Raw genomic sequence first — 24,041 nt, forward strand, 5'->3', positions numbered from 1 at the left:
GGAAAAATCCAATGCATGGTTATTTATTTATTTATTTGGGATTTATATCCCGCCCTTCCCACAAGTGGCTCAGGGCGGCTTCCAGTGATAGATCCAACAAAATTACAGTATTTAAACATATAAAGGGATCAGCATTTAAAACAGATAAAAACAGATAAAACCATGGTTATCAATAAATATTAATAAATATTTCAACTGTATATAAAAGAAATCTGGCAAGTTACATTAAAATTCTCAAGCTAGGTATAGGCTAGCCGGAAGAGGGTCGTCTTACAGGCCCTGCGGAACTGAACAAGGTCCCGCAGGGCCCTCACCTCTTCCGGCAGCTGATTCCACCATGTAGGGGCCATAACAGAGAAAGCCCTTTCTCTGGTGGATTTCAAACGGGCTTCCTTCGGCCCAGGGATAGTAAGGAGATTTTGTGTTCCCGACCTCAGTACTCTCTGGGGAACGTGCGGGGAAAGACGGTCCTTCAGGTAGACAGGTCCCAAGCCATATAGGGCTTTAAAGGTGATAACCAGCACCTTGTACCGGACTCGGTATATTACTGGAAGCCAGTGCAGGGTCCGAAGACCCGGCTGAATGTGTTCCCACTTTGGGAGACCCAATAACAGCCGGGCCGCGGCATTCTGCACCAGCTGCAATTTCCGAGTTCGGGACAAGGGCAGCCCCATGTAGAGGGCATTACAGTAGTCTAACCTCGAGGTGACCGTGGCATGGATCACTGTTGCTAGGTCATCGCGCTCCAAAAAGGGGGCCAACTGCCTTGCCCGCCTAAGATGAAAAAACGCGGACTTGGCAGCGGCTGCTATCTGAGCCTCCATCTTTAAGGAAGGCTCCAGCAGCACCCCCAAGCTCCTGACCCTGTCCGCCGCTATCAGCGGCGCACCGTCAAAGGCTGGTAGGGGGATTCCCCTTTCCGGACCGCGGCGACCCAAGCAAAGGACCTCTGTCTTCGCAGGGTTAAGCTTCAGCCCGCTCAGTCTGAGCCATTCAGCCACGGCATATAGTGCCCGATCTAGATTTTCCAGGACGCAGGTCGGCTGGCCGTCCATCAGTAGATAGAGCTGGGTGTCATCAGCCCGTACCTTCGGGCAATCTGGGCAAGAGGTCGCATATAGGATGGGGGAGATTTGTCTTAGCAGTAGTATGTGCAAAAAGGATCTAGGAGTCTTAGTGGATCATACGCTGAACGTGAGTCAACAGTGCGATGCGGTGGCTAAAAAGGCAAATGCAATTTTGGGCTATATCAACAGAAGTATAGTGTCCAGATCACGTGATGTGCTCTGCTCTGGTAAGACCTCACCTGGAATATTGTGTTCAGTTTTGGGCACCATATTTTAAGAAAGGTATAGACAAGCTGGAACGGGTCCAGAGGAGGGCGACGAAGATGGTGAGGGGTCTGGAGACCAAGTCCTATGAGGAAAGGTTGAAGGAGCTGGGGATGTTTAGTCTGGAGAGGAGGCGACTGAGAGGTGATTTGATCACCATCTTCAAATACTTGAAGGGCTGTCATATAGAAGAGGGTGTGGAGTTGTTTTCTGTGGCCCTGGAACGTAGGACCAGAACCAATGGGTTGAAATTAAATCAAAAGAGTTTTCAGCTCAACATTAGGAAGAACTTCCTGACTGTTAGAGTGATTCCTCAGTGGAACAGACTTCCTCAGGAGGTGGTGGGGTCTCCTTCCTTGTAGGTTTTTAAACAAAGGCTAGATGGCCATCTGACAGCAGTGAAAATCCTTTGAATGTAGGGGGAGGTGTTTGGGAGTTTCCTGCATCGTGCAGGGGTTGGACTAGATGACCTGGAGGGGTTGGACTATGATTCTATGATTATTATTCTTCTTCCCTCCAAATAGGACTAAGAATTTCATTTTCAGGAAACCTGGGAAATGGCTGTCAAAAAGTACAACTTATCTTTCTTCCCTGCTCTTTTGTTGTCCCTGTGCCTTCCACATCACATCACATCAACAGATAATAAGGTCATTCAGCATCAAGGATCACATGCTGTCCACTCACCGCTTTGATGAAGCTGGGCCATGTGATAATCAAGGCTTATCTTATGATCTTTATCTCATAATAATTGTAGCGGGGATGCATGTTGATGAATGTCTTTGCATATCCTGCTTACTTGGTTCCTTTCTGACCTTCGAGGGTATGAAAATGGGACCAGTACTGGGAAAATTAAAAAAAATGATGTATGTTCCAATGGCTTGGGTGAGCACGGACATATCAGCGCCATTTTTTAAAGGCAATTTATCTGTGACGGGGAAGGCCAGTGAACGAACCCACTGACCTGGGGCCACGAGGCGCACCGCCTAAGGCAAGCTCACGCTAATTGAGGATGTTCAATGATGTTGCGGAACCATCCATAAAAGCTAATTAACCCACACATTTGGTCTCATGTCTTCCTTATGGATATGGGGACAAAACAACCTCGATCAGACTTTGTGCAATTACATCGAAAAGTCTTACTGTGCGGTGTTTTACTGAGGAACACACGCGCATGATGGATAATGCCACATAAAAAGAATCTGATGCGCCTGGACACATGGTGCTCAACTAGTGTGCATTTTGCAGTATTTGAACTGTGCAACCGTGAACTTTCGTAGAGAAGGGGAGAGGTATGGATGAACTGCAAGTCATGATGAGCTGTATGCGGGGGTTTTCTTTTCTTTTCTTTTCGGAGCAGGGACTCCTTTGCAAATGAGGCTACACATCCCTGATGTAGCTATTCCCAGAAGAAGAAGAAGAAGAAGAAGAAGAAGAAGAAGAAGAAGAAGAAGAAGAAGAAGAAGAAGAAGAAGAAGAAGAAGAAGAAGAAGAAGAATTATTATTATTATTGCAGGTTTATACCCTGCCCATCTCTCTGAATCAGAGACTCAGAGCGGCTTACAATCTCCTAAATCTTCTCCCTCCACAATAGACACCCTGTGAGGTGGGGCTGAGAGGGCTCTCACAGCAGCTGCCCTTTCAAGGACATCTCCTGCAAGAGCTATGGCTGACCCAAGGCCATTCCAGCAGCTGCAAGTGGAGGAGTGGGGAATCACACCCGGTTCTCCCAGATAAGAGTCCACACACTTAACCCACTACACCAAACTGGCTCTTGCAGAGCTTACAGTAGGCCCTGTACTAAGAGCTTTGTAAGCTCTTGGGGGATTGGCTACATCAGGGCTGTGTGGCCTAATATGCAAAGGAGTCCCTGCTACAAAAAAAAAAAGCCCTGCATATTTCAAATGAATAAATTAAGCCAAATTCATGGATTTAGTACAGTGAACTCCCAACATGGGGCCTTTGGACACCACATGTGTGTCTAAAGTGTTGTCAAGTCAATTAATAGTGACCCCCCCGGGGTGGAATTCTAGCAGGAGCTCCTTTGCATATTAGGCCACACACCCTTGATGTAGCCAATCCTCCAAGAGTTTACAGAAGACCGTGGAATAAGAACCTTGTAAGCTCCTGAAGGATTGGCTGCATCAGTGGAGTGTGGTCTAATATGCAAAGGAGCTTCTGCTAGAATTCCACCCCTGGTGACCCTGACAAAAGGCTTTCAAGGCAAATGAGAAGTGGAGGTACTTCGGCATTGCTTTCCTCTGTAGTCTTCCTTGGTTGTCTAGCTTCTGTGATCTGATGAGATTGAGCTATACCTTGCAGGGCTGAATTAACAATTAAGCCAAGTAGGCTTATGGGGCCCTACACCTTTATGGGCTTTGGGCCAGCTCCCCCCTCCCACACTTTCCCCCCTGCTTCCAGCCCTCCCAGCCTGCATATGTAGCCAGCAACTGAGCCGCTTTTTGCCTGACTTGCCTGGTGAGGCTGCTGCTAGGGTGGTCCCCAAGTTTGCTTCTCTCTGCCTCTCCCTTGCAGCTTTGTCAAAGGGGCTTTTGAGAAGGTGCCTGCAGGCTGCAGCGGGGGCCGCAGATGGGGGGGGGGTTGCTCTGATTCTGAGGTAATTTCTGAGAAGCTCCTTGAGATTTCAACTGCCACAGGGTTTAATCCAGCACTGATACCTTGGTGCCTTCTCTCCCCTATGGATCCCATTTTGTTGCTGTTCAGTTGCAGAGTTGAGTCTGACTCTTTGCGACCCCATGGACAAAGTCACGCTAGGCCCTCCTGTCTTCCACCATCCTCTGAAGTCTGCTCAAATTCATGTTAGTTACATCAGTAACGCTGTCCAGCCATCTCATCTTTTGCCATCCCCTTCTTCTTTTGCCTTCTGTCTTTCCCAGCATCAGGATCTTCTCCAGGCAGTGCTTCCTTCTCATTTGGTGGCCAAAGTATTGGAGCTTCAGCTTCAGCATCTGACCTTCCAGGGAACAGTCAGGGTTGATTTCCCTTAGGACTGATTGATTGGATCTTCTTGCAGTCCAAGGGACTCTCAAGTGTCTTCTCCAGCACCACAGCTCAAAAGCATCTATTCTTCTGTGCTTGGCCTTCCTTATAGTCCAGCTCTCACAGCCATACTTTACTACTGGGAATACCATTGCTTTGACTATATGGACTTTTGTTGGCAGGGTGATGTCTCTACTTTTTATTATACTGCCCAGGTTCACCATAGCTGTCCTCCCAAGGAGCAAACGTCTTTTAATTTCATGGCTACAGTCACCATCTGCAGTAATCCTGGATCCCATAAATGTGAAGTCTGTCACTACTTCCATGTCTTCCCCTTCTATTTGCCACAGTGTGATGGGGCCGGATGCCAAGATCTTATAATCCCCACCAAAGAATTTCCTGGTGTCCCTTCTTTCCTAAAGCCGTTCTTCTCAAAAAACAAAACAAACCTAAGCTATCTTCCATTTTAATGGTACAGGAAATACTTTGGATGACCTAGGAGGCATCATCTGCCTCTCTTGCATGAAGATGTTTGTCTTAGAACCTCAAAATATGTTATGATTGGCCACATAATCCATATAACCAATCTGAGTGTCACCCACTGTCTGGTTTCAAAATTCCAAGATGTCCTACAGGTTCAACAAGGGTTGGGAACCTTGATTTACAGATTTCCAAATTACCTCCGTCTTGTGGAAAGTCATTTAAAGCATCGTATAAAATTAAATTAAAGAGTCCTTGGCTCGACATTAGGAAGAACTTCCTGGCAGTTTGAGCAATTTCTCAGTGAAACAGGCTTCCTCCAAGGGAGGTGGTGGGCTCTCCTTCCTTGGAGGTTTTTAAACAGAGGCTAGATGGTCATCTGACAGCAATGAAGAAGATATTGGATTTATATCCTGCCCTCCACTCCAAAGAGTCCCAGAGCAGCTCACAATCTCCTTTACCTTCCTCCCCCACAACAGACACCCTGTGAGGTGGGTGGGGCTGGAGAGGGCTCTCACAGCAGCTGCCCTTTCAAGGACAACCTCTGCCAGAGCTATGGCTGACCCAAGGCCATTCCAGCAGGTGCAAGTGGAGGAGTGGGGAATCAAACCCGGTTCTCCCAGATAAGAGTCCGCACACTTAACCACTACACCAAACTGGCTCTACATGAAGATCCTGTGAATTTAGGGGAAGGTGTTTGTGAGTTTCCTGCATTATACAGGGGGTTGGACTAGATGACCCTGGAGGTACCTTCCAACTCTATGGCCATCTGACAGCAATGCTGATTCTGTGAACCAATTTGGCCAGGGATCCTAGAGGGTGTTTGTTTGCTTTACATCTTCTGGACATGGAGCAGGGGGTCTCTGGGAGGTTTGGGGAGAGGCATTTCTGCCTTCTTGCGATGTCCAGGGTGTTGGAATAGATTACCCTGAAGGGCCCTTCCAAGAGGTGAGGTGGTAGAATCATAGAGTTGGAAGGGAACTCTAGGGTCATCTAGTCCAACCCCCTGCACAATGCAGAAAACTCACAAATACCTCCCCCTAAATTCACAGGATCTTCATTGCTGTCAGATGGCCATCGAGCCTCTGTTTAAAAAACCTCCAAGGAAGGAGAGCCCACCACCTCCCGAGGAGGAAGCCTGTTCCACTGAGGAATTGCTCTAATGGTCAGGAAGTTCTTCCTAATGTTGAGGCGGAAACTCTTTGGATTTAATTTCAGCTGGTTGGTTCTACTCCTACCTTCTGGGGCCACAGAAAACAATTCCACATCCTCCTCTAGAGGACAGTCCTTCAAGTACTTGAAGATGGCGATCATATCACCTCTCAGCCGCCTCCTCTCCAGGCTAAACATCTCCAGCTCCTTCAATCTTTCCTCATAGGACTTGGTCCCCAGTAGTGAACATCAGCTCTTTATTTGGTACAGCATTAGGTAGACTGCACTTCAAGACTGAAGACTGGGACTATATACAACTCTGGGTTCCCGTGCAAGGATGCTATTGCAGGGGTGGCCAACGGTAGCTCTCCGGGTGTTTTTTGCCTACAACTCCCATCAGCCCCAGCCATTGGAGTTGTAGGCAAAAAAAAACATCTGGAGAGCTACCGTCGGCCACCCCTGTGCTATTGGATCATTCAAACCAGCAGGGGGCCTGTGATTGGTGCAGAACAGCAAGGATTTGGATCCTTTAAGAATTCTGGCATCGAAGCTTGCATCTGGAGCAGAGCTGGAAGGTTATACGAGGATAAGGGGATTAGTAATGTTGTGTTGTGTCATGGCTGATACTATCCATTAGAAGAACTTGTGAAATCTCTCGTTGCCCGATAAGATTAACACCCCTGCTTGCGCAAGGATTGAAGGGACACGAGCTGAACGCCATCCCACAATCCGCTTCCCTGCCGGAGTTCTGCAGCCTAACATATGATTACTGGTGGTGCAATCTTCTCAAACACTGTGCTTCTCAAACACATTTTGTTTAAAAAAAAGAAAAGCCAATCTCAGGTTTCTAGTCCTCATTACTGCATCTCTCCTTATCTGGCTGAGGGTAGGATCACACTTGGAATTTGGCATGGCAGTATCCCGGCTTTGAAAACGCTGATGCTCTTCGATGCGCGCTACAGCAATCACACAGCCCCCACGCCGTTGCGGGGGCGGGGCGGGCACGGGCCGCACACATGCAAAGGGAGCATTCCGACTGCTCCTCCATGTGCGGGGTGAGAGCACTGCATGCCCTGGCCATTCAGACGGCCAGGAAACAGGCCCTGCAGGTACTTTAGAAACTAGAGTTACTGGGAACTTCCTGGTAGCTATTTAATCCCAATGAGGTAAGGATGGGCGGGACTCAGGGGGAGGCAGATGTGCGTATGTGATCATGCACATTAAATCTGGAAGGGAAGTGTGTGGCTAGGTCAGGCCAAATCTCTCACGTGATCTCACCCTTTGTCTCATAATAATAATAATAATAATAAATTTTATTTCTATCCCGCCCTCCCCACCTCAGCAGGCTCAGGGCGGCTAACAACGTTTTATAAAAACATACAATAATAATAATAAAACCTTTAAGTTTAACAATATAAAACATCAACAATAAACTTAGTAACTTAGTCTCATCTCTTTCCACTACTTCGGAAAGCTCCCATCCCATTCCTCAGTATAAGAAAACCTCATCCAATGCTGACTCCTATAGAACTCGTTTTGTTTGTCCACTTAGGAAACACAGAGGGGTTTTTCCCCCTTGCTTTACTCTCTAACGGGAATCCAAATCATCGTACAGAATGCACATTCGATACATTTACATACAATGCTATATATGTGTATACATATAGAGCCAGTTTGGTGTAGCGGTTAAGTGTGCGGACTCTTATCTGGGAGAACCGGGTTTGATTCCCCACTCCTCCACTTGCAGCTGCCGGAATGGCCTTGGGTTAGCCATAGCTATCACAGGGGTTGTCCTTGAAAGGGCAGCTGCTGTGAGAGCCCTCTCAGCCTCACTCACCTCACAGGGTTTCTGTTGTGGGGGAGGAAGGGAAAAGAGATTGTGAGTCACTCTGAGACTCTTCGGAGTGGAGGGCTGAATATAAATCCAATATCTTCACACACCTCACAGGGTGTCTGTTGTGGGGGAGGAAGATAAAGGAGATTGTGAGCTGCTCTGAGATTCGGAGTGCAGGGTGAAATATAAATTATTCTTCCTTCAGTTTGGTGTAGTGGTGAAGTGTGCGGACTCTTATCTGAGAGAACCGGGTTTGATTCCCCACTCCTCCACTTGCACCTGCTGAAATGGCCTTGGGTCAGCCAGAGCTCTGGCAGAGGTTGTCCTTGAAAGGGCAGCTGCTGGGAGAGCCCTCTCCAGCCCCACCCACCTCACAGGGTGTCTGTTGGGGGGGGGGGAAGAGAAGATATTGGATTTCTATCCCGCCCTCCACTCCGAAGAGTCTAAGAGCAGCTCACAATCTCCTTTCCCTTCCTCCCCCACAACAGGCACCCTGTGAGGTAGATGAAGACATTGGATTTATATCCCGCCCTCCACTCCGAAGAGCCTCAGAGCAGCTCACAATCTCCTTTCCCTTCCTCCCCCACAACAGACACCCTGTGAGGTAGAAGAAGATATTGGATTAATATCCTGCCCTCCACTCCGAAGAGTCTCAGAGCGGCTCAAAATCTCCTTTCCCTTCCTCTCCCACAACAGACACCCTGTGAGGTAGATGAAGATATTGGATTTATATCCCGCCCTCCGCTCCAAAGAGTCTCAGAGCGGCTCACAATCACCTTTCCCTTCCTCCCCCACAACAGACACCTTGTGAAGTAAATGAAGATATTGGATTTATATCCTGCCCTCCGCTCCAAAGAGTCTCAGAACGCCTCACAATCTCCCTTACCTTCCTCCCCCACAACAGACACCCTGTGAGGTAGATGAAGATATTGGATTTATATCCCGCCCTCCACTCCGAAGAGTCTCAGAGCGGCTCACAATCTCCTTTCCCTTCCTCCCCCACAACAGACACCCTGTGAGGTGGGTGGGGCTGGAGAGGGCTCTTACAGCCGCTGCCCTTTCAAGGACAACCTCTGCCAGAGCTATGGCTGACCCAAGGCCATGCTAGCAGGTGCAAGTGGAGGAGTGGGGAATCAAACCCGGTTCTCCCAGATAAGAGTCCGCACACTTAACCGCGACACCAAACTGGTTCTCGTGGAGTGCTCTTTGGGCCATACTGATAGGTTTCCCATTACAGCATTCCCTCACTTTGCTTCACATTCCAGCCCTTCACAGATTGCTGGGAGTAAAATGAGGGATTACATCACTTTCAGTGAAAACCTGAAGTGACATCACAAGATGTTGTGGTTGAGGCTGTGGGATTTTCTATAGTAAACCATAGCGTTCCGGTGAATCAAAGTATGCCATCTCCGGATATCATGAAGTCAGTTGCCTTTTTCTCCTGGAAGCAATGTTACATGCCAGCATATCTGTGCACCCGTCGCCACCTCCAAAATACTCCTGGAGGTATCAGGCCATGGTCACCTTTTGACCCCATATCCCCTACTCAGCCCTTGTTTCTCAGTCCTGCAAGCTTCAGGCGTTCTTATAATAATAATAATAATAATAATAAATTTTATTTGTACCCCGCCCTCCCCCGCCGAAGCAGGCTCAGGGCGGCTAACAATACGGTGACCAATGGTGCACCAACAGTAAAACAGTTACATTAAAAACATTAAATTAACATTAAACTAACCTTAAAAGCCTGAATTAAAACAATTAACTAAAACATTTTATGACGCTATCCTTCTTTCTGGATACCTCCTACTCATATAAGGAAGCGTCAATAAGAAGAAGAAGAAGAAGAAGAAGAAGAAGAAGAAGAAGAAGAAGAAGAAGAAGAAGAAGATGATGATACTGGATTTGTATCCTGCCCTCCACTCCGAATTTCAGAGTGGCTCACAATCTCCTTTATCTTCCTCCCCTACAACAGTCACCCTGTGAGGTGGGTGGGGCTGCAGAGGGCTCTCACAGCAGCTGCCCTTTCAAGGACAACTGCTGCGATAGCTATGGCTAACCCAAGGCCATTCCAGCAGGTGCAAGTGGAGGAGTGGGGCATCAAACCGGGTTGATTTTTGCTGGGTCCATCGCTAGCCCTTCCCCCGACACTCGGAACCCAAGGTAGTTTAGTTCTGTCTTGTGGAACTCACATTTGGTTAATTTGGCATACAGTTTGTTCTGATACAGGGTGGTCAACACTTTTCTAACCAATGGTACATGTGATTCTAGGTCTTTAGAGTAAATAATGATGTCATCCAGGTACACCACCACCCCCTTATACAGGTAGTCCCTTAACACTTCATTGATAAAATTCATGAACACCCCCGGCGCCCCCTGCAACCCAAACGGCATCACTAGGTATTCAAACTGTCCCATTGGCGTGTTGAACGCCGTCTTCCACTCGTCTCCCTCTTTGATTCGGACCCTAAAGTACGCATCGCGGAGGTCGAGCTTGGTGAATATTTTGCCCTCCGCCACCGTACTTAGCAAGTCTTTTATCAGCGGGATCGGGTAAGCATTTGACATGGAAATCCCGTTTATCCCGCGGAAGTCTGTGCAAAGTCTCAAACTTCCATCCTTCTTCTTGCGGAATAGGACGGGGGCTACATGGGGGGCCGTGGCGGGTCGGATAAACCCCCGCTTCAAGTTTTTGTCTATGAACTTTTTCAGTTCCGCTTTTTCCGCCCAGCCCATCGAGTAAAGCTTGGCTTTCGGTAGTTCCTGCCCTGGTATTAGTTCGATGGCGCAGTCAGTCGGCGGTGGGGAGGCAGTTCGTTCGCCTCCTCCTCGCTAAACGCCCTTCTCAAGTCCCAGTATTCCTTGGGAATCGATTTCACCTCCTCTATGGTCAGGCATAGCCGTTCGTTTTGAGGTGGCGCTTTGGGGCCCCATTCTTTCCGCCAATGGTGGTGTTCGCACCGCCAGTCTGGGAAGCGCACAATCTGTGCCTCCCACTGAATGTCTGGCTGGTGTCTCGCTAACCAGCCCGCCCCCACCACTACATCGAACGAGGAGGAGGGGGCTATCACAAACGTCTCGATCCCCCAGTGGTCCTCGGTCCCTACTGGAACCGCTTGGGTTTCCTCGGTGCAGGGCTCCCCCCTCATCACTGACCTGTCCATCTGTTTGAATTGGATTGGGTGGGGTAACGGGGACTTGGCTAGCCCGAGCGCCTCTACGAGGCGGGGGGTGATAATATCCCTAGTGCACCCTGAGTTTATTAGGGCCCGGGTGTGCATAAATCGTTTTAACTTGGGGTTCAATAAAGTCACGGCCATAAATAACAGTTCCCCGGTAACTCTCACCGTCATTGGTGCCGGCGTTTCACGGACCTGCTTTGCGGCACCTATTAAAGCAGGTCGCTGTCGTTTCCCGCCGACTCGGGGTCCCACGATTCCTTGCTCAATTCCACGACGGTTATAATATCCTCGTCAATCGCCATGGACGTGGCGACAGCGCCCCGACTGGGCTCTTTGGCTCGCCCCCCCTTTCTTCGGGGTGGCTGCGAACGGCTTGGGCGGCGGGGTGGCGGTTTACGGCTTCTCGGGACAGTTGGCGGCCAGGTGCCCCGGGTCCCCGCACCTGAAGCATCTCCTCCCCACCCCGGCCGGGGTGGAGGTGGTGGGCGCCTTCTTCCCCTTGGGTTTGGTCACTGGGGTACTCGGCCTTCCCCCTTTCCTCTCTAGCTGTTGTTGGCGGCGGATTCCGACATGTTGCAGGTTCGTCACCACCTCCCCGGCCAGTTGGATCCACCCGACCAGGGTGTCAGGTCTGCCCTGGTGGTAGCACCGGTCGAGTATGTTGGCGTTCAGGCCGTTCTTAAACGCCGTGTACTTCATCAGCTCGCTCCAACCCCTCACTGCCGCGCAGTGCGCCATAAATTCTGTAACGTACTCTCGGGTGGTGCGGTTCCCCTGCTCAATTCTCTGGAGGGCTTCTATGGCCTTTTCTTCTCTCAGGGGGTCACCGTACTGCCGCAGCATCGGCTGGAGGAAATCCGCCACTGTCGCCAGCTCGGGCCTCCTTCCCGTGTATAGCCCCACATACCACTTCCTCGCGACCCCCTTTAGCTTGGAGGCGACGTGGTCTACTCGACTTGCCTCCGTTGAGTAGCTCGTGCCCCAATGGGTGAAGAAGTTGTTGCACTGGATGGTGAAGTACTCCACCTCGTCTCCAACCCCATCGAATGTGATCTGGAGCTCGTAGACCCTCGCTCTGTCCCCCGCCACTGGGGCCGCGGGTGCTGCGGGCGCCGCCGCCAGTTGGGCCCCAACCGGTGGGGCCGGCGCTGGCGGGCCCGGAGGTGGTCTGGCTGGTGTCCCCGCGGGGCCGGAGGCCAGCGGTCCGGCTGGGCCCCCACTCCCATCAATGGGGGGTGCCGTGGGTTGCCATGGTGCTCCCCCATCAGGTGCCACCAGTGTTCCATCGGCAGGCGCAGCCGGGGGGATCGGTCCCCCTCCGGGGGGCCCGGCCGGCACCCCCGGTCCGGCCCCTTGCAGGGCCTGGATCTGGTTCTGGATCATGTCCAGCTGCAAGTGCATCTCCGTGGCCAGCTGGACGCGGGTCTCATGGACCTCATCGTGGATTTCTCTCACCCACTGGAAGAGCTCGTTGCGGTGCATGTGTGCCGGCTCGCCGCCACTGGGGATTGGGGCCCCTTCTCTCTCCAGGTCCCAGTCATCCCCTACAGTTCCAGTCGCCAGCGCCTTGTATCTCTCGTCCGCGGCTTCCATGAGCGCGGTGGACTTTCACGGGGTCCAGCTCCTCGGGGCAAAAATTGCCGTGGAGAAGTGCGCTGGGTCCTTGACTTTTCGTCTCACCGCGGTCTCCCCGGGTTCTAGCGGTCTCTCCCCCGGGGGTGTGCTGGACTTTCCATTATCTGGAGCCTTTGCTGCCATCCAGCTAAGTTGCCAGTTCGGATAAGCTCCCAAAAAGGGATCAGTGTTATAATGTCAGAACTGGAAGAACTTCAAGCGAGGCCCAGGACTTCGTTACAAAAGTATAGGCGTTTATTGAGAACTACAGTACTGAAGGCACAGAATAACACTGATAACGGAGTTAGCATTGGTTACATTTTTATGTGCTTGTAGCAGCAACAATAAAACGATCTTTCACACAGCCAGAGACAACTGTCTGTTTCCCAGGGTCTGTTATCAGCCAGGGAGGATGGAGTCTTGCTGAGATGTCCTGGCCGGCCTGCTTCAAAGGGCACCTGCAGATGTTGGCCAGAGGCTATCTGCCACCCTTCAGTGATCACAGTTTGTTTGAAATGCATAGTGGTTTGGTTAGTGGCCTGGCTGAGAGCACATTGAGTTAGTATCTGGTTACAACATGGAGTCAGTTAGGCTAACAGCATATAGGAAAGTTACAAGTTCTGACACAAAGTCTGCCCAAATTCATGTTTGTTAGCTCAGGAACGCTGTCCAGCCATCTCATCTTTTGCCGTCCCCTTCTTCTTTTGCCTTCTGTCTTTCCAGGCATCAGGATCTTCTCCAGGCAGTGCTCCCTTCTCATTTGGTGGCAAAAGTATTGGCGCTTTAGCTTCAGCATCTGACCTTCCAGGGAACAGTCAGGGTTGATTTCCCTTAGGACAGACTGATTTGATCTTGCAGTCCAAGGGACTCTCAAGATTCTTCTCCAGCACCACAGCTCAAAAGCATCTATTCTTCTGCGCTCGGCCTTCCTTATGGTCTAGCTCTCACAGCCATACATTATGACTAGGAATGCCATCGCTTTGACTATACGGACTTTTGTTGGCAGGGTGATGTCTCGGCTTTTTATTATACTGCCTAGGTTCATCATAGCCGTCCTCCCAAGGACTGTGCTATAATGATGTCTTATAAAATCATTGGTTGTTTTGTAGAAAAATAGGTGCTGGAGCTCATAAGCATAACTCCTTAGCATATGCCCTCCACCAGTCAAAAGCAACCCAACAGAAGAAAGGAGAGCCCCAGGCCTTGCTCACCTGGGGCTCTCCTTGACCACCTCCCCCCCCCACCACAGTCACAAGGCCAGCAAGCCACCTGCCACCCCAAATCACATAAGAAGTGGAGAAAGGGTAGCATGGGCTTCTCCATGGGTTAATGAGGGCCACTGGGGGTGTGGCCAAGCTCCTGGTAGCTTGCTGGCTACCCGCTCTCCTAATCCAGGGATTGCTATGCAGCTGCACCTACTATTCAATGGACAAGGTAGGTAGGTGGGGAAGAGGGTGGGCGTCAGAAAGTGTCAAGCATTGTATATCCCTTCTATATTACAGAAGTCAGACCTTAGAATTATTAATTTTATATTTAGCTTGTAGAAATGCTACTAACCCAAAGTTAAATTGCGAGCACATCAAAGTAGCAACCCCCACCTTTCTTCTTTCGCTTTACTAACAAATGCAGGAATGTCCTCTTTGAAGATAAGACCTCCTGGGACTTGTTCCCAGGCCTAGCAAGGCCTGAACCAAGGATGTGCTAGCCGCAATATAGATAAGGAATCCAGAGTGTGAATTTCACATGTGAATGTACAATTGTTTATAGAACCTTTGATGTGCCATTTTAAAGCTTGTATTCTAATGTTACAAAGTATCAGTCCCAATCTTCAGCTCGAATGAGCCACTTGGATTATCAATAAACCTAACTTTGTTTCAGAATCCAAGGACTGGTTATTTTGAAATCTCATGCTTGACAGAAAGGTTCAGGAGCCATGCTCCTGTGAGCTCTTGCTGAATTCGCCTGTATAAAGAACATAAGACCATAAGAGATGCCATGTTGGATCAGGCCAACGGCCCATCCAGTCCAACACTCTGTGTCACACAGTGGCAAAAAATTGGAAGGTCAGATGCTGAAGCTGAAGCTCAAAGGCTTTGGCCACCAAATGAGAAGGGAGCGCTCCCTGGAGAAGACCCTGATGCTGGGAAAAACAGAAGACAAAAGAAGAAGGGGACGGCAAAAGATGAGATGGCTGGACAGCGTTTCTGATGTCACAAACACGAATTTGAGCAGACTTCGGAGGATGGTGGAAGACAGGAGGGTCTGGCGTGACTTGGTCCATGGGGTCGCAAAGAGTCGGACTCAATTGTGCAACTGAACAGCAATAAAACACTTACGCACATTGCTCTGCCTTTCCTGGAACATATTCCCTGTGTTATAGAAGGTATTACTGTGCTCAGCTGTCAATCCCAAACTTCTTCCTCACTCTTGCTTTAATTCCTGCAGGTGGATTTCTTTGTCGATTTATTTGTATAGCTTTATCTATATTTTTTATAGCTTTCCCTATAGTTCAGGGTGAGAACGGCAAAGAGGAAGCAAACCACCCCCCCCCCTTCAGGAATCCTTCCATTTCTATTTCCTTGTACTGATCAGGACTCGTTCCAGTAAATCATTGTCTTGCTATTTTTATTGCTGCTGCAATTGCTCAAATTGCTATTTTGCTGCTGCGTTGCATTTGAAAGCAAAAAGGACTGCCCTTCCGGACTAAGACGGAGGAACGTCTACTCAATCATTTTGTCTCCAAGTTACAAGTTCCATTTCTATTTCCTTGTACTGATCAGGACTCGTTCCAGTAAATCATTGTCCTGCTATTTTTATTGCTGCTGCAATTGCTCAAATTGCTATTTTGCTGCTGCGTTGCATTTGAAAGCAAAAAGGACTGTCCTTCCGGACTAAGACGAAGGAACGTCTACTGAATCATTTTGTCTCCAAGTTACAGGAAGCTCATAAGTAGTACCTGTAGGTGAGGGGAGCAATACAATTATTTATTTATTTATTTATTTATTACTTTCCATTTATATCCCACCCTCTCCGCAAGCAGACTCAGGGCAGCTTACAACATGATAAAAACAATCAATTCAATAAAACATATAAAACCATAATTTACATATATCAACTTTAAAACCATTCTATAGCGCTATTTCAGTCCAGTATAGGCAGTATTGACTTCTTGACTATGATCGCCAGCATTCTGCAGGATGTCCGGTGGCAGACCTTTTTCAATCAAACCGCAAAAGCCTGTTTAAACAATTCGGTCTTACAGGCCCTGTGGAACACAGACAAATCTCGCAGGGCCCTTAAAGCTTCTGGGAGGGTGTTCCAAAGTTCTGGTGCTGCCACCGAAAACCCTGGATCTCGTTATACATAGCCTGGCTTCTTTTGGGCCAGGGGCAGACAACAGATTTTTTGTCCCTGATCGCAGTGCTCTCTGGGGGATATATGGGGAAAGGCGGTCCCGTAGATAGGCAGGTCCCTGATCCGCTAATCAGATGTGAGCCGCATTTAAGCATGGGAGACCTATTCCGCATTTCCCTCCTGAGATCTTTACCCCTTTATATGCATTAATTGCTCCACACTACTGTAGAGCTTTTCCGTTTGCAAGGTGAAATGCTTTACCATCTATGGTTTTACAAGAATGATTTGTGAATGGAAAAACTGGTCTAAAGCCAATAAAATGAATTTTGAGAAGGATAAATGTAACGTTCTGCATTTAGGTAGGAAAAATCCAATGCATAGGTATCGGATGGGAAAGACTTGTCTTAGCAGTAGTCTGTGCGAAAAGGATCTAGGGGTCTTAGTGGACCATATGCTGAACATGAGTCAACAGTGTGATGTGGTGGCTAAAAAAGGCAAATGCAATTTTGGGCTGTATCAACAGAAGTCTAGTGTCCAGATCACGTGATGTGATGGTATCGCTTTACCCTGGTTCAGTAAAACCTCACCTGGAGTATTGTGTTCAGTTTTGGGCACCACATTTTAAGAAGGATATAGACCAGCTGGAACGGGTCCAGAGGAGGGCGACAAAGATGGTGAGGGGTCTGGAGACCTATGATGAAAGGTTGAAGGAGCTGGTGATGTTTAGCCTGGAGAGGAGGCGGCTGAGAAGTGATATGATCACCATCTTCAAGTACTTGAAGGGCTGTACTCTAGAGGATGGTGTGGAATTGTTTTCTGTGACCCCAAAAGGTCGGACCAGAACCAATGGGTTGAAATTAAATCAAAAGAGTTTCTAGCTCAACATTAGGAAGAACTTCTTGACTGCTAGAGTGGATCCTCAGTGGAACAGGCTTCCTCAGGAGGTGGTGGCCTCTCCTTCCTTGGAGGTTTTTAAACAGAGGCTAGGCGGCCATCTGACAGCAATGAGGATCCTGTGAATTTAGGGGGAGGTATTTGTGAGTTTTCTGCATTGTGCAGAGGGTTGTAGACCCTGGAGGTTCCTTCCAACTAGGATTGCCAGCCTCCAGGTAGTACCTGGAGATCTCCCGCTGTTACAATTGATCTCCAAGTGACCAAGATCAATTCCTCTGGGGAAAATGGCTGCTTTGGAGGGTCAGCTCTTTGGCATTATACCCTTTGAGGTCCCTCCCTTCCCCAAACTATGCCCCCCTGACTCCACCCTCCAAATCTCCAGCTATTTCTGAACTCAGAGCTGGCAACCCTACTTCCAACTCTATGATTCTATTATCTATGAACAGGCCTTATTTTGATAGAATTTGCTCTTGTGACCGCAATAAGATGGACACTGACAGTAGCAAAACTCAGTCCTTTTATCTCTTGCATTCATAAAATGAAGTATCCGTTTATTGGTTTGTTTTTCCTTCTGCTGCTCAAAAGTTGTAAATCCATGAGCTTTTAAAGGTGCCGGAACTCGCCATTACTAGTAATAGTCAGTTTTACAACTCAGCTATGAACTTTGCGAAACGGCATTCCATTTTCCGTCCAAAACCTTCTATGAATCAGATTCATCGGGCGAACTCAAATTCCAAAGAGACTGTTGCGACTCTGAGTTTTTTTCAGACTGCAGCCATCTTTTGTGTTTTGGCGTGTGTTGTGCCACTTCTGATAATCGCACGATCAGTGCAATCAATTCTGACTTCCCCTCTAGAGTTCCATCTGTTCCAAAGTTTTTGGGTGTTTTTTTTTGCTGTTGTTTTTTTTTTTTGCACATACACCTATATATTGGAGCATTTCAACGGCCTCATTCACTCCACCTTCTTTACCTAAGAATAGCCCCATTTACTCTTGTGCCAAGCACAGTACCTCTGAAGCACAAAAATAATTTATTTACACCTATATTGACTTTGGTATTGAAGAGGGGGACATGATCCCAGCTCAGGCTGGAGAGAGAGACAGAGACCAGACCAAGAACATAAGAGAAGCCATGTTGGATTAGGTCAATGGCCCCTCCAGTCCAACACTCTGTGTCACACAGTGGCCAAAAAACCCAGGTGCCATCAGGAGGTCCATCAGTGGGGCCAGGACACTAGAAGCCCTCCCACTGTGCCCCTCCCCAAGCACCAAAAATACAGACCATCACTGCCCCAGACAGAGAGTTCTAACAATATTCTGTGGCTAATAGCTACTGACGGACCTCTGCTCCATATGTTGATCCAATCCCCTCTTGAAGCTGTCTATGCTTGTAGTTGCCACCACTTCCTGTGGCAGTGAATTCATAAGAACATAAGAGAAGCCATGTTGGATCAGGCCAATGGCCCATGCAGTCCAACACTCTGTGTCACACAGTGGCCAAAAAACCCAGGTGCCATCAGGAGGTCCATCAGTGGGGCCAGGACACTAGAAGCCCTCCCACTGTGCCCCTCTAAGCCCCAAGAATACAGAGCATCACTTGCCTCAGACAGAGAGTTCTAACAATATGCTGCGGCTAATAGCTACTGATGAACCTCTGCTCCATATGTTGATCCAATCCCCTCTTGAAGCTGTCTATGCTTGTAGCTGCCACCACTTCCTGTGGCAGTGAATTCATAAGAACATAAGAGAAGCCATGTTGGATCAGGCCAATGGCCCATGCAGTCCAACACTCTGTGTCACACAGTGGCCAAAAAACCCAGGTGCCATCAGGAGGTCCATCAGTGGCACCAGGACACTAGAAGCCCTCCCACTGTGCCCCTCTAAGCCCCAAGAATACAGAGCATCACTTGCCTCAGACAGAGAGTTCTAACAATATGCTGTGGCTAATAGCTACTGATGAACCTCTGCTCCATATGTTGATCCAATCCCCTCTTGAAGCTGTCTATGCTTGTAGCTGCCACCACTTCCTGTGGCAGTGAATTCATAAGAACATAAGAGAAGCCATGTTGGATCAGGTCAATGGCCCATCCAGTCCAACACTCTGTGTCACACAGTGGCCAAATATATATATATATATATATATATATATATATATATATATATATATATATATATACACACACACACACACAAACACTGTGGCTAATAGCCACTGATGGACCTCTGCTCCATATTTTTATCCAATCCCCTCTTGAAGCTGGCTATGCTTGTAGCCGCCACCACCTCCTATGGCAGTGAATTCCACATGTTAATCACCCTTTGGGTGAAGAAGGACTTCCTTTTATCCGTTTTAACCTGACTGCTCAGCAGTTTCTTTGAATGCCCATGAGTTCCATGAGTTAACCACCCTTTGGGCGAAGAAGGACTTTATCTATTCTACCAGGACTAGACTAGAGAGAGAGAGAGAGAGAAAGAGGTGTGCATTTGCAAGACAGAGCAGAGGTAGTTGTTCAATTGCTGAAATGTTTCTGCATTAAGTTGCATTTTTTAAAAAACAAAGAACACCCACACCAGCTTGCCCTTTTTGGGTGGGTTTTGGTGGGGTGATGGTTTGGCTGAAAGTCACGCACGTGGAAGCTTGTATCAGGAATACAATTTTATTGGTCTTAAAAGTCTTTGCCACTGGACTCAAACTTTGGGTGTTTTTACACTGAGCGCTTGTGACTCTCTATCCTCGCATTGGAAACTCATCTTTTACATTACCTAATGTTCTCACAACTGTTTTGCCCCATTGCTGCCCGAAGCATCTGCATTTGTTTCGGCGAGATGCGTTTTGGAGCTGCTGCTGCAACGTTTTTCTCGACACTAGTTTCGATCCGGTCTTTTCTCGACAGGCGTTTCAAACTCGCATTGTTGAAGTTTCCATGTGCTTTAAAAGATTCCTCCAAAAGCCACAAGGGGCAGTAATTTGCACGAGAACCGACGGCGCTTGGAATTTTTGACATATCATTGCTTGCCTCATCTAGTAATTTCAATTTGTATTGCTTTTGCAGCGTTGACACGATTTCCAAGTAATCCTATACATTTAACTAAGCGCTGCTATTCCGGCTGCCCTCTTATCAGAGACAGCCCCCCCCCCCCAAAAAAAAATTGAAACACTTAAATGTAAAAGGAAAATAATTAAAGTGGAACAGTGGCAGGCAATTTGAAGACCTTAAAACTCTGGATCAAATTGAATGTGAAAGCACCCTTTGTTTTGCTGCTTCAGACCAATACATCGGCTGGGTTCAGACGGGCAGTTTAAGCCAAACCAGGGATGGCTGAGAGATGGATTAAAAAAAAAATCAAGTCCAAACATGTCGCGCCCTGTCCTCCAGCATCTTTGAGGAGGCTCAAAAAGCTACCACCTCAGAAGTGGTAGCAAATCCTTCTTGACCAGTTCCGCAGGGCCTGCAAGACCACCCTTTTCAAGCTGGCATTCATGAACAGCTGAATTATAGTTGTAATAAAGGAAAAAAACGCCAAAATGGTTCGGTTCAGGGACCTTGTTTATTATTATGTCAACTGACAGGGGTAGCGTCAAAACAACAATGTTACCGTCAGATTTAGTAATGTTTTAATTAAGTATTGACTGGTTTTAAATAATGTTAATTTAATGTTTTTATCTACTGTATTGTTTGCTTATGGATGTTGTTAGCCGCCCTGAGCCTGCTTTGGCGGGGGAGGGCGGGATATAAATAAAATTTTACTTTTACTTACTTACTTCTCCTGCATACTATCTGCCTTTCTGGACATCTGAATATGGGAGTGTGCAAACAAGGCATATTGGTGGCGTGAACCCGCCAATCCACTCTAGGTGCTCACCGATATTCTTCTTTTTTTTTTTAACTGCCCTAGATGCAGTAAAAGAGCCCCACTGCACAAAGCGGTAAAGCTGCAGTACTGCAGTCGGAGCCCTCTGCTAGCGACCTGAGTTCGATCCCGGCGGAAGCTGGTTCAGGTATCCAGCTCCAGGTTAACTCAGCCTTCCATCCTTCCGAGGTCAGTAAAACGAGTCCCCAGCTTGCTGAGGGGAAAGCATAGATGACGGGGGAAGGTGAGGGCAAACCACCCCGTCAAAAGTCTGCCGTGAAAATGTTGTGAGAGCAACATAATCCCAGAGCCGAATACAACTGGTGCTTGCACAAAGGACTACCTTTACCTTTTTAGATGCACTAAAAATATAAGGGGAAAAAAGAAGAAGAAGCCCAAACTGCACTACAGGGATGGTGCGTGACAACCGTCTGACCCAGGGCTTTTTTTGTAGCCGGAACTCCTTTGCACATTAGGCCACACAACCCTGATGTAGCCAATCCTCCCAGAGTTTACAGGACTCGTAGCACAGGGCCCTCTGTAAGCTCCAGGAGGATTGGCTGCAGCAGGTGGGGGCGGCCTAATAGGCAAAGGAGTTCCTGCTACAAAAACCCCTCTGAACTCTTACTGTGCCAAAGCGTCTCCCACGCAAGATACGGGCACTTTGCAGGGGAACATCCAAATGCGTTTTGGCCACTCCTTTTTGAACCGGCCCAATTTGGGACACCTCCCATGTGCCCAAAACTGCCGGTCTGGAGTAGCCATCTACTCACCTGAATCTTAATTAGACGTAGCTACTAATACCAGATGGACTACTGCTACTACCATGCTAATAGTCAGAGCTTTTTCTGAGCAGGAATGCCCAGGAATGCAGTTCCGGCTGACTAGAGTGCCAGTTTGGTGCAGTGGTTAAGTGTGTGGACTCTTATCTGGGAGAAACGGGTTTGACTCCCCACTCCTCCACTTGCAGCTGCTGGCATGGCCTTGAGTCAGCCATAGCTCTGGGAGAGGTTGTCCTTGAAAGGGCAGCTTCTTGGAGAGCCAGTTTGGTGTAGTGGTTAAGTGTGCGGACTCTTATCTGGGAGAACCGGGTTGGATTCCCCACTCCTCCTCTTGCAGCTGCTGGAATGGCCTTGGGTCAGCCATAGCTCTGGCAGAGGTTGTCCTTGAAAGGGCAGCTGCTGTGAAAGTCCTCTCAGCCCCACCCACCTCACAGGGTGTCTGCTGTGGGGGGAGAAGATATAGGAGATTGTAAACCGCTCTGAGTCTCTGATTCAGAGAGAAGGGTGGGGTATTAATCTGCAGTCTTCTTATCTGGGAGAACCGGGTTTGATTCCTCACTCCTCCACTTGCAGCTGCTGGAATGGCCTTGGGTCAGCCATAGCTCTGGCAGCAGTTGTCCCTGAAAGGGCAGCTGCTGTGAGAGCCCTCTCAGCCCCACCCACCTCACAGGGTGTCTGTTGTGGGGGGAGAAGATATAGGAGATTGTAAGCCGCTCTGAGATTCTGATTTAGGGAGAAGGGTGGGGTATAAATCTGCAATTCTTCTTCGTGCCAGGGGGTGTGGCCTAATACGCAAATGAGTTTCTGCTGGGCTTCTTCTACAAAAAGCCCTGTCCAAAACAATGGTGATGTCAGGGGGTGTGGCCTAATACACAAATGAGTTCCCTGCTGGTTTCTTTCTACCAAAAAAGCCCCGCTAATAGTAATAGCAATATAAAGCTATGGTATTCTGGAATTCTAACTGGAAAGAAAAAGTTCAATTGTTTTAAATAAGGTTGTTACTAAGAATAGTAATACACTGCTACTACAGCTTCAGCTGCTTCTGTTCTGGTACAACTATATCAGTGCCTTTGATAGCAACAAAATGGAGATATAACACTTTACAATTATAGGGCGCGTAATAGCCCCATCGTAACATTTACTGTATTTGCTAAGTAGTTAATTATTTTGATACCATTCGTTTACGACGTTATGATTCCTTTTAGCAGCTGTGTTATGGATGAGACGAACTTTTATTGTGAAATTTACCAGCTATGAATTTATTAATAGCAGCAGCACTTTTGCTACAGTCTCGCTTCATTTCTTAACGTCAACCGTATAGAGTTGGTCTCCGAATTGTGGGAAAGAAAAAAAACAAAACAAACTCATCATATTTTAAGCAAAGTAGCTTTAAGCTTCGTTAGGGTTGCCAAGTCCAATTCACGAAATATCTGGGGACTTTGGGGGTGGAGCCAGGAGACTTTGGAGGTGGAGCCAGGAGACATTAGGGGTGGAGCCAAGATCAAGGCTGTGACAAGCATAATTGAACTCCAAAGGGAGTTCTAGCCATCACATTTAAAGGGATAGCACACCTTTTCAATTCCTTCCTTCGATAGGAAATAATGAAGGATAGGAGCACTTTCTTTTGGGGCTCATAGAATTGGACCCCCTGGTCCAATATTTTTGAAACTTGGGAGGTATTTTGGGAAGAGGCACTAGATACTATACGGAAAATTTGGTGCCTCTACGACAAAAAACAGCCCCCCCCCCAGAGCCCCAGATACCCGTGGATCTATTCTCCATGATTTTCTATGGGAATAAATCTCCATAGGGAATAACAGAGTTCCCAGCAGACATTTCTCTCCCCTCCCCCTGCTTTCTGACGACCCTGAAGTGGGAGGAGGGCCTCCAAACCTGGGGTCCCCTGCCCCCACCTGGGGATTGGCAACCCTAAGCTTCGTAGTTACTAACAGCAATAAGCAGTGCTATTACGCTAACCCCAATATTATTGAGCCTGTTAGTGTTTCCTACTTTAAATAATGTCTTGTCTTTAGGGAGGCCATCAGCTTCACCACGTAGAGTTGGACTCTGCAAAACAATCTAAACTGATGAGACATCTTTCATTTTAAAAAGTGGGAAGCGCATCGCTTTCATGTTGAACAGCCATTTGGGCTAATGAAAATTACCACCAAAGCCGCCCCATCATCAAAAATCAAACAGGGACAATTTTCCAAAACTTTGACTCACGAAATAGGCAATTAATGGTCTGGAGGGGGAGAGACACTCCAAAGACAGGATTTTATTTGATTGGTTCTGATTATGTCTTTGATCTTTTAATGTGGGGGTTGGGACGGGCGTGGAGTCACCCCAGGAAAGCGGTGATTACTATAATCGCTGGAATCTGCTTATGCCAAAGTGTCTAGTTCTGAAGTGACTGGTAACTCATTGTTTTTACGGTAGCGTTTCCTGTCCTCCCACCCTCCTGGGTATTGCCGTCCTTGTTTCATATGCAAATGCAGCTTCAATTTTTTTTTCCCCCTCTCCACCACAATTACAAGAGGCAGGAATATACCTGCCTACGTGACAACGGGGT

Source organism: Heteronotia binoei, chromosome 1 (genome assembly GCF_032191835.1).
Source record: "Heteronotia binoei isolate CCM8104 ecotype False Entrance Well chromosome 1, APGP_CSIRO_Hbin_v1, whole genome shotgun sequence".
Classification (NCBI taxonomy): Eukaryota; Metazoa; Chordata; class Lepidosauria; order Squamata; family Gekkonidae; genus Heteronotia; species Heteronotia binoei.